Source organism: Balaenoptera borealis (genome assembly GCF_965194805.1).
Source record: "Balaenoptera borealis genome assembly, chromosome: 10".
In the NCBI taxonomy this organism is placed as follows: domain Eukaryota; kingdom Metazoa; phylum Chordata; class Mammalia; order Artiodactyla; family Balaenopteridae; genus Balaenoptera; species Balaenoptera borealis.
In genome coordinates this window covers 84,406,232-84,416,432 of record NC_138874.1, presented here as the reverse complement: position 1 = coordinate 84,416,432, position 10,201 = coordinate 84,406,232, and positions in this window count along the sequence as shown.

Below are 10,201 nucleotides of genomic sequence, written 5' to 3'. Positions count from 1 at the left end.
TTTGACCAAATTAAATCTTTGTTGTTTCACTACCTAAATGTCAATCAACAGATGAATGGATAAAGAGGATGTGGTACATATATACAATGGGATATTGCTCAGCCATAAAAAAAAGAATGAAATGGCGCCATTTGCAGCAACATGGATGGACCTAGAGATTGTCATGCTAGGCTAAGTAAGTCAGAAACAGAAAGACAAATACCATATGATATCACTTATATGTGGAATCTGAAATACGACACAGGGACTTCCCTGGCGGTCCAGTGGTTAAGACTCCAAGCTTCTACTGCAGGGGGCACGGGTTTGATCTCTGGTCGGGGAACTCACATCCCGCATGCCACATGGCATGATCAAAAAATAAATAAATAAAAATTTAAAAAAAACCCAACACAAATGAACATTATCTACAAAGTGGAAACAGACTCACAGACATAGAGAAGAGACTTGTGGTTGCCAAGCGGGAGGTTGGGTGGGGAAAAGGAGGATTTGGGAGTTTGGGATTAGCAGATGCAAACTACTATGTATGGGATGGATAACACCAAGGTCCTACTGTGTAGCACAGGGAACTATACTCAATATCCTGTGATAAACCACAATGGAGAGGAGTATGAAAAGGAATGTGTATGTGTGTATAGCTGAGTGACTTTGCTGTGCAGCAGAAATTAGCACAGTGTTTTGGATCAACTATACTTCAATAAAATTTTTAAAAATCTTTATTGTTTCAAAAATACATCAAGAGAAAAGCTTTGTGACCCCAAATTAGGCAGAGTTCTTAGACACAACATCCAAAGCATGAGCCATAAAAGAAAAAATTGATAAATTGGACTTCATCGAAATTTTTAAATTCTGTTCTATGAAAAGCACTGTTAAGAGAATGAAAGGACAAGCCACAGACTGAGAGAAAATATTTGCAAATCACATATCTGATGAAGTGTTTATATCCAGAATATATAAAGAACTTTCAAAACTCAATAAAGAAAAAACAAATTATTTAAAATGGGGAAAAGATTTGAACAGACACTTCACCAAAGAAGACATACAATGGAAAATAAGTACATGAAAAGATGCTCAACATTATTAGTCACTACAGAAATGCATATTCAAACCTCAATGAGACAACACTATAAGACCTATTAGAATGGCTCTTAAATTTTTTTTGACAGTACTAACTGCTGGTAAGGATTGGGAGCAACTGGAATGCTCATATACTGCAGGTGGGACTCCACTGTGGCAGACTGAATAAGTGTCCCCCCCAAAATTCATGTCCACTCTGAACCTCAGAGTATTACCTTATTTGAGTAAGGTCTTTGCAGATATAATTAGCTAAGATGAGGTCAGAATTGATTAGGATGGGCCCTAAATTCTATGACTGGTGTCCTTGAAAAAAGAGGAGAGGACACAGAAAGACACATGAGAGAAGAAAATCATGTGAAGGCTGAGACAGAGATTGAAGTGACACAGCTGAAAGCCAGGGAATTCCCAGGATTGCCAGGAGCCATCAAAGCTAGGAAGAGGCAAAGAAGGATTCTCCCCTAGAGCCTTCAAATGGAGTATGGCCCTGCCAACCCCTTGATTTCAGACTTCTAGGCCCCAGAACCGTGAAAGAATAGACTTCTGTTGTTTTAAGCCATCAAGTTTGCGGTAATTTGTTACAGCAGCTCTAAGAAAGTGAAAAACAGTTTGGCAGTTTCTCATTAAGTTAAACCTGCATTTATTACGTAACTCAGGAATCCCATTTTCAGGTACCTACCCAAGAGAAATTCACACAAAAACCCTTACATGAACTGTTTATGAAGCTTTACTTGTAATCTCCAAAAACTGGAAACAATCCAAATGTCCTTCAAGTGGTGAATGGATAAACAAACTATGGCACATCCATACTATGGAATACTACTCAGCAGTAAGAGAACTAACTATTGCTAAAAGTAAGAACATAGATGAATAGAAAATGCACTATGGTAAGTGAAAAAAGCCACACTCAAAAGGCAACACACTGTATGATTCCATTTGTATGACATTCTAGAAAAGGAAACACTACAGAGACAGAGAGAAAATTAGTGGATACCAGGGATTGGGAGTGAGAAGAGGGGCAGGATGAGGAGGAAATTTCTTGGGGTGATGGAACCATTCTCTATCATGAATATGGTAGTGGTTATACAATGGTGCATTGTCAAAACTCACAGAAGTATACAGCAAAGAGTGAATTTTACTGAATGTAAATAATAAATAAATAAATACTACATCAAAGCTATAGAAACAGCTTGCCAATATAATAAGCACTGTGTATTTGCTTTCAATGTCATACACACAAATGATGGCAAAATCTTCATTTGTATATTTGCTTTGACACATCTAAGGAGGTTAAGATTTCTTTCAACAACAATTTAGTTCAAAACACATTATTGAGCATCACCCATACTCAGTAGTTTCCTGTCCTGTGAAGGAGAATGACAGAAGCATACAATATTGACAATGTGGAGGGTTTCAACAGGAACCACTTTTGAACTGTTGTGATAATAAATCAGATTTGTGTAATTTTCTCAAAATAGAAAATAACATCCATCTGAAAAAAATAAGATCACAAAAAAGAGGAAGGCAGAAGAAGATGCAAAACTGTCTGAGCAGTCACAAACCTTAAAAATTAAGTATTAAATGCAAAAAAAAAGGCGTTTCAGTATATCTATTTGGTGTAACCAGGTCATTTCTTACCAAGTAAGAAATGTTCACTATTACAAACAGATTTCTAGCCTTTTACCTAAAGAAAACAATGTTACTAAGCTCCAGTCATCTTTCATCTTTGACAGAGACAGTATGTGTAATTCTTAAGAAAGCAGGCTCTGGAGTTGGATAATCTTAGTTTTAATCCTATATCTACTACCAAGTCTGTAACCTTGGCCAAACCACTTAACCTGAAAAATGTGGATATTAATAGTTACATTACAAAGTTGTCACACAAATTATATAACATAATGTGTGCTAAGGTTTATAGTAGTATCTGGCATATAATAAATTCTCAGCCAAAACAGTCTTGAAAAAAAAAGTTGGAAAGGTCACATTTCCCAATTTCAAAACTTACCACAAAGCTACAGTAACCAACACAGTGTGGTACTAGCACAAGGTTAGACACATAGACCAATGGAATAGAATTGAGAGCCCAGAAATATATCCATACATTTATGGCCAATTGCTCTTCCATAGGGGTGCCAAGATCATTCAATGGGGAAAGAATGATCTGTTCAACAAGTGGTGCCGGGAAAACTGGATATCTGCCTGTAAAAGAATGAAGTTGAACCCCTACCTCACACAATATAAAAAAATTAACTCAAAATGTACCAGTGACTGAGATATTAGAGCAAAATACATAAAACTCTTAGAAGAAAACATAGAGGTAAATCTTTATAACCTTGGATTTGGCAATGGATTTTTTAGATATGACATCAAAAGCATGAGCAACAAAAGAAAAAAATAGATAGATTTGACTTCATCAAAATTTAAAACTTTTGTGTGTCCAAGGACATTATCAAGAAAATGAAAAGACAACCTAGAGAATGGGAGGAAATATCTGCAAATTATATATCTGATAAGGCTGTAGTAAATTGTATAATTAGTTTATCCAGAATATGTAAAGAACTCTTACAACTCAACAACAAAAAGACAAGCAACCCAATTTATGGGAAAATTACTTGAATAGACATTTTCTCCAAAGAAAATATATAAATTGCAAATAAGCATATGAAAATATGCTCAGCATCATCAGTCATTAGAGAAATGCAAATCAAAACCACAAGATACCACTTCACACCACAATGATGGCTATAATCAAAAAAAAAGGAAAATAACGGGTATCAGTGAAGATGGAGAAATTGGACTCCTCATACATTGCTGGTGGGAATGTAAAATGGTACAGCCACTACAGTAAACGTTTTGGCAGTTCCTCAAATAGTTATAGAATTACCATATGGCCTAGAAATTCCACTCCTAGGCATATACCCAAAAGAATTCAAAGCAGGTACTCAAATAAATATGTGAACACACACATTCATAGTAGCACTATTCACAATAGACAACAGGTGGAAACAACCCAAATATCTACTAACTGACAAACAGATAAACAAATTGTAGTATGTACATACAATGGAACATTATTTAGCCACAAAAAGGAATGAAGTATTGATACATGCTACAACATGGATGAACCTCAAAAACATTATGCTAATGTTTTAGAAGCTAGACAAAAAGACTACGTATTGTATTATTCTATTTATATGAAATATCTACAATCGGTAAACCCATAGAGACAGAAAGCAGATTAGTGGGTACCAGGGACTGGGGGCAAGGGAGAATGACAAGTGCTTGCTTAATGGGTACAGGGTTTTATTTTGCAGTAATGGAAATGTTTTGGAACAGAATAAAGATGGTGGTTGCATAACACTGTGAATGTACTAAGTGAATGTTCACTTTACAAAGGTTAACTTCATGTCATGTGTATTTTGCCTCAATAAATTCAAAATTTGAGTATCAGTTATATCTAGAAAATATTTAACTTTACTGAGAACATTAATGAAGATTTGAAGAAATGGAAAAAAATATAACCCTCCAGTAAGTGTTAGCTATTTTTTTTTTTAATCTAAGGTTTTGCCTAATACAACACTGAAATAGTATAATTTAAAATATGAGTGGACTGGACAGCAGGACATCCGCTCCTCCGTGTCAGATGATTCAGACAGTGAGACATATAAAGCTTCCTAAGTTCTGGGCTTCTTCAGTCTGGTGCTTTGTACGTCTGACAGTCCCTTCAGCTGAATAATGGTGTAAGAATAATGAGCAGGAAGACCTAGGTATGGTAGAACTGGATGCTAGATGTTGTCTATTCAAAAAGCTGGCCCACACCTTGCAAGAAGGAGAAAGCTGGTTATATCTAAGGATGAGTAGGAGATCTCTTCCTTCTGCTGCAAAACACAAGTTCTGGTCCTTAAGCCCAGCCACAAATATAGGAAGTACAGAAACCAAATTGTAAGAACATTGTAATTAGTCCAGAAACCAACATGTTTTTAGATATTTAATATAGGAAAAGGGCCAAAAAGCAAGGATTATTGAATGAATGACTATTGAATATTGGTTAGATATTTGAGGGAAATTTTTCATTTGGTTCCTCACCTCACACTGTAGGGCAAAATAAATTCCAGATAGATTAAGAATTAAATGTAGAGATAAAGGGAAGGGGCTGGGGGGAGAATGGAAGGGAGAGCCTTAGGGGGAATTTTTTTAATGTACATGGATGCTTATTAGCTCTCTAAATGAGGAAAGACTTTCTAAGCTTAAGTGAAATAAAAGAAATCATAAAGAATATACTGCTACATTTGACTACACAGAATTTTTCACGTCAAAATTACAAGCATGTATTTTAGAAACTGAGAAATATTTCTATAATAAATGAGACAAAAAGTCACATTCTCCAACATAAAGAGTTCAAGTAAATCCATAAGGAAAGGACTAAAACACAAAAGACAATATGCTAAAGAAGAAAAAGAAATAAAGAGCATATAAAATAATTCAATTTTTAATAATAATAAATAAACATAAAATTAATATATTATTCTCCTCCTGTATGATTAAGAAAGATTAAAAAAATAGCACTCCCCACTGGTGAAGGTGTGGTGAAGTGAGCCTTGTTCTCCACTGATGTAAATTAATAGAACTTTCCCAGGAAATAATTTCACAATATTTATCAAATATTCATCCCTCTGACTCACTATGAATGTGCTCTAGAATGAATTAAACTGAAATGGAGGTAAATTGAGCTCAATTTAGAAAATGTTATAGCAACAAACAATGTTACACAACCCAACAATTAGGAATTAAGAAATATGGCATTGCTACATAAACATATACTGTATTATGCAATCATTAAAATGACATCTATAAAAGAAAATATTCAGGGCTTCCCTGGTGGCGCAGTGGTTGAGAATCTGCCTGCCAGTGCACGGGACACGGGTTCGAGCCCTGGTCTGGGAAGATCCCACATGCCGTGGAGCAACTAGGCCCGTGAGCCACAATTACTGAGCCTGCGCGTCTGGACCCTGTGCTCCTCAACAAGAGAGGCCACGATAGTGAGAGGCCCGCGCACCGCGATGAAGAGTGGCCCCCACTTGCTGCAACTAGAGAAAGCCCTGGCACAGAAACGAAGACCCAACACAGCCATAAAATAAAAATAAATAAATAAATAAATAAGCAAATATGGTTAAGAAAAATATATTTAAAAAAAAAGAAAATATTCATATTTACATAAAATATTTTAAACACAGGAAATAAAATTGCACATTCAGTATAATCTCAATTATGGTAAAACATAGGGAGTGAATTGGCAGTATCTATCCAGATTTAAAATGCACATATCACTTGACCCAGCAAATGCAATTCTAGGAATTTGTCCTAGGTATTCTACAGCAGAAATGACACGTATGCAAGATATTTATTGTAGCATTGCATGTAATAGCAAAAGGCTTCAAACAACATAATTGTACATCAACTCTCCTCAACTTTACTTGAAGGATTTTTTGGTTCCAAGTAAAGCAAAAGAAAGAGAAGGGTGAGAAAAGGAAGGAAGGGCAGGATTAGAGGGGAAGGAGGAGGAAGGAAGAGAGCTGGCCAACCGTGGACCTGCCCGAGTGGGAGTCACCTGGATGAAGCCAGGGAAGATGGAAAGGAAATGGTGACAAAGAGACTACAGTTCTGGGTGTGGGATGCCAGATGATGTCATTTGTTAGGGATGCTTTGATTGTCGTTTGATCACACTATGTTGGGGGAAGAAGTGGGCACATAAGGCCCAGTATGAAAATGAGGAGAGAAGAGGACATTGGTGGGGCAGTTCTATAAACAGGACTGCCTCAGTTGGTTATTTAGAACTCTGGACTGCCCATGTGTCATTAAATGTTTTGCTATGGATTGTTTGGTTAAGAGCTTTTGTAATGGCAAACTCAAGAACTGAAATAGTATGGAATTGTTATATAGCAAGCAAATCATTATTATGCTTGGAATAGAAATATATTTGTCTTTATCGGAAATTCAAAGGATGTTTTCTCTGGTCTTCAAAGTCACACTACTTTGTCTTATTCAGGTTTATATCCCCAGTGCTTCTCATAGCCACTAGCACATAGTAGGTGCTCAATAAATGCTTGCTGAATGAATGGCTGAATTAATTTAATAATTTGATGGAAGAATTGTAATCAACATTATCATACTTAAATACTCTATTATTTTATGGCCAGTCTGGGAATTACTAGAAAGATTTTCCCTTAGAACACTTCCCTATGGTGAGCTGTCATAGGCCTTGAAAGAGACTGAGCCTTGAGTCAACCTTACTGAGTGCAAGTAAAAGCAGCAGCCCAGCACAGGAACTTAACACCAGAGAGCCAGTAAAATGAGAGATTCCTCCACCCCCTCAACACCTCAAATGTATAACCAGTGAAATACAGATTAACGTGTTCTTTAGAAAGATACAGAATAGAAAAACGTAGCATCTTAGTGTTAAATGCAACATTAAAAATGACCCAGGGAGTTCTCTGCTGGCCTAGTGGTAGGGATTCCGGGCTTTCACTGCTATGGCCCAGGTTCAATCCCTGGTCAGGGAACTGAGATCCCACAAGTTGTGCAGCACGACCAACAACAAAAATAATAAAATTTTAAATTTTTCTAAAAAAAAAAAAAGACCCAGTCCAAGACCCTCATTTTATTATGAAGAAACAGACTCAGAGAGGGTAAGGGATATGTCCAAAGTCACATCACTACTTAACAGCAAATCCAGGAGTCAAAACCAGGCCACCTTTTCATGGCACCTTCATAATCATTAACTGCAAAGTAAAAGGAACATAAAAGTAGAGTAGGATGCAAACAAAATTCCTAAAATTACTGCATAAAAATACTATAACTACTAGGAGACCCTATGTCCAGAATTAAAATAAATTTGAGGTTCTTCTTTGCTCATTTGACTTGTTATTACTTAGCTTTCTTACCATGAACAACCATGTGTAACATAAATTAACCTTGGAAAGTTGTTTTTAGAAAAAAATTGTTTTAACTTTCCTGAGTGGAAAAAAATAGGCAGTAGCTTAGTTACTAATATTCCCAACCCTCCTGGTATGCAAAGGGTTGCTGTCATTTGTTTCTTTTTTTAAAAAATAAATTTATTTATTTATTTTATTTTATTTATTTTTGGCTGTTTTGGGTCTTCGTTGCTGCACGTGGGCTTTCTCTAGTTGCAGCGAGCGGGGGCTACTCTTCATTGCTATGCTCAGGCTTCTCATTGCGGTGGCTTCTCTTGTTGCAGAGCACGGGCTCTAGGCGCGCAGGCTTCAGCAGTTGTGGCTCACGGGCTCTAGAGCACAGGCTCAGTAGTTGTGGCACACAGGCTTAGTTTCTCCATGGCATGTGGGATCTTCCTGGACAAGGGCTCGAACCCGTGCCCCCTGCATTGGCAGGTGGATTCTTAACCACTGTGCCACCAGGGAAGCCCTGTCATTTGCTTCTTGATGATGCCTGTGGTCTTCCTGCTTTCTTTCCTTCCAAGCACCTAGGAGTCTTGGAATTACAAATGGATCATGTCATTTGAAAAATAAATGTCTAGTTATAATATGTGAAGTGTTATTGTTTTTAAATATTTGTAAACTTTGTGGTACAGTTTTTAATTTCAGATGGATTATTTAAAGTAGCGTGAAAATTCATACAATGAACTACTACACAGCAGTTGGAATGAACAAACAACATCACACAATAATGTGGGTGAATTTTACAAATAAAAAAGTGAACTAAAGAAGCCAGAGACAAAAGAGGACTGTATGATTCTATTTATATAAAGTTCAAAAATCAACAAATGAGTCTACACTGTTCGGACTCAGGATAGTGGTTTCCTTTGGGGCAGAAGTGGGCACAGTGACCCAGAGTTGCTATAAAAGGAGCTTCTAGGGATCTAGTAGTTTTATGTCATCATAAGGATTCCAGTTACCTGGTGTCTACATTTTGTGAGCCATACACCTATGATTTGTGAACTTTTTTGTATGTAAATTATAGTTTACTAAGACATTTTCTTAAAAATTAAAATAAAATCAACATTAAAAATTTCATTTGTTTAAAAATATATATTTTATAAACATATACTTTAAAAAGATTTTGAAAAATAAAACACCATACAAATGTAGATATATTTTAGCGTCCCATGTTCAGATAGTACTCAATAATGGCTAAGATTCAGAACAATATATTCCAGAAATTGCAGGCTTAGATTCCCTGGTTACCATTAGTATTGTGTTTTTCTTAATGCCTGAAATAACATCTAAACAAGGGGCAGCTGCTTCAGGCAAAATCATATTTGGTGATTTTAAAGACCTTAATGAGATCAGGTAATTGCTTGGTAAAGCTAAAAATTTTACCTTCAATTAACTAATCAACAGCACCATACATCATCATAACTATCTCACTCCCTTCCACCTACATACCATCAACTCAATACATGGGAGGCAGGTGTCTAAGAAACCACTTCCTCTGGACGTCTGAACCTGCGCTCAGGGGCCATTTTTTAAACATTTATTGAATTAGTCTGCCTAATTTAAAATTAATGGAAAGTCCGTAGTAATAGAGACTCCATAAGCTGCTGAGGAAAGCTAAAACATGGAACCAGGGTGTGAAGCAAACACATTTAATGTTCCTTCTACATTTATTTCTTTGCAATTCATGTACTTTAAGAAATCATTTAAAAACATCTGGATTTCCTGCTTCCATTTGCTAAATGGATCATGCTGATAAAAATAGTAGTAATAACAGGCTACTCCAAATGGTGTCATTTTTCAGTAAACCAGGTATATTTTAAATGAAACTCTTGATTGAAATTGAGAAGTGTGAATTGGAAATTGAATGAAATTGCCAAATCTAAGGGAAAGATGGCCAATATAAACCCACAGAAGGACTTCCTCTTAAAATTCATGTCCGTCAAAGTGAGAGAGTGGCATGGACATATATACACTACCAAACGTAAAATAGATAGCTAGTGGGAAGCAGTCGCATAGCACAGGGAGATCAGCTCGGTGCTTTGTGACCACCTAGAGGGGTGGGATAGGGAGGGTGGTTGGGAGGGAGATGCAGGGGGGAGGAGATGTGGGGGGGACGAGATGTGGGGACATGTGTGTATGTATGGCTGATCAACTTTGTT